The sequence below is a fragment of the Acyrthosiphon pisum genome, chromosome A2 (assembly GCF_005508785.2).
Source record: "Acyrthosiphon pisum isolate AL4f chromosome A2, pea_aphid_22Mar2018_4r6ur, whole genome shotgun sequence".
NCBI lineage: Eukaryota > Metazoa > Arthropoda > Insecta > Hemiptera > Aphididae > Acyrthosiphon > Acyrthosiphon pisum.
In genome coordinates, this window is record NC_042495.1 from 22,967,777 (window position 1) to 22,969,425 (window position 1,649).

The following is a 1,649-nucleotide window of genomic DNA, read 5'->3' on the forward strand; positions in this document are numbered from 1 at the left end:
TGCGACCGACCACCCCAGGGGACCATGTATTTCGTACTGCCGCGCGCAAGTACCCATGCGCGGTTTTTCATTTTTCCGACCGTGTTCCGGAAGGTGGCGCCGAATTAAACCTATATATTCGGAAAGCCAGGAAAATTCTCTATAAGACGTTTATAATTTCATTTTGTACAAAGCTTTCGGGGACATAGTAAAATGCGACCGACCACCCCAGGGGACCATGTTTTCGTACTGCCGCGCGCAAGTACCCATGCGCGGTTTTTCATTTTTCCGACCGTGTTCCGGAAGGTGGCGCCGAATTAAACCTATATATTCGGAAAGCCAGGAAAATTCTCTATAAGACGTTTATAATTTCATTTTGTACAAAGCTTTCGGGGACATAGTAAAATGCGACCGACCACCCCAGGGGACCATGTTTTCGTACTGCCGCGCGCAAGTACCCATGCGCGGTTTTTCATTTTACCGACCGTGTTCCGGAAGGTGGCGCCGAATTAAACCTATATATTCGGAAAGCCAGGAAAATTCTCTATAAGACGTTTATAATTTCATTTTGTACAAAGCTTTCGGGGACATAGTAAAATGCGACCGACCACCAAAGGGGACCATGTTTTCGTACTGCCGCGCGCAAGTACCCATGCGCGGTTTTTCATTTTTCCGACCGTGTTCCGGAAGGTGGCGCCGAATTAAACCTATATATTCGGAAAGCCAGGAAAATTCTCTATAAGACGTTTATAATTTCATTTTGTACAAAGCTTTCGGGGACATAGTAAAATGCGACCGACCACCCCAGGGGACCATGTTTTCGTACTGCCGCACGCAAGTACCCATGCGTGGTTTTTCATTTTTCCGACCGTGTTCCGGAAGGTGGCGCCAAATTAAACCTATATATTCGGAAAGCCAGGAAAATTCTCTATAAGACGTTTATAATTTCATTTTGTACAAAGCTTTCGGGGACATAGTAAAATGCGACCGACCACCCCAGGGGACCATGTTTTCGTACTGCCGCACGCAAGTACCCATGCGTGGTTTTTCATTTTTCCGACCGTGTTCCGGAAGGTGGCGCCGAATTAAACCTATATATTCGGAAAGCCAGGAAAATTCTCTATAAGACGTTTATAATTTCATTTTGTACAAAGCTTTCGGGGACATAGTAAAATGCGACCGACCACCAAAGGGGACCATGTTTTCGTACTGCCGCGCGCAAGTACCCATGCGTGGTTTTTCATTTTTCCGACCGTGTTCCGGAAGGTGGCGCCGAATTAAACCTATATATTCGGAAAGCCAGGAAAATTCTCTATAAGACGTTTATAATTTCATTTTGTACAAAGCTTTCGTGGACATAGTAAAATGCGACCGACCACCCCAGGGGACCATGTTTTCGTACTGCCTTATTTATTATATTTAATTTTATTATTTATTTAAGACGTATATGGTATATCATTTTGTTTGACAAATAATTACTGAAAATGAAAAACCCATATTTCATCTGGTCGTTTTAGTAATTGTTCCTACAGGATATTAGCTAAATAATTATTTCACTTTGAACCTTTAAACAGTTAAAACGTCCAAGCCTTCAACGTACCTACCAGGTTACATAATATGTCATACAATACTACGACGACAGAACGACTTTCGTCAATTTTGGTACCTAA

General features: G+C 43.1%; 1 protein-coding gene across 1 annotated transcript in view; it reads right to left on the reverse strand.

Moving 5' to 3' along the window:
- The window catches only part of LOC100574679, a 17,009-nt gene that overhangs the window by 8,019 nt on the left and 7,341 nt on the right, over positions 1 to 1,649 (reverse strand). The gene's annotated exons all lie outside the window — the stretch shown is intronic.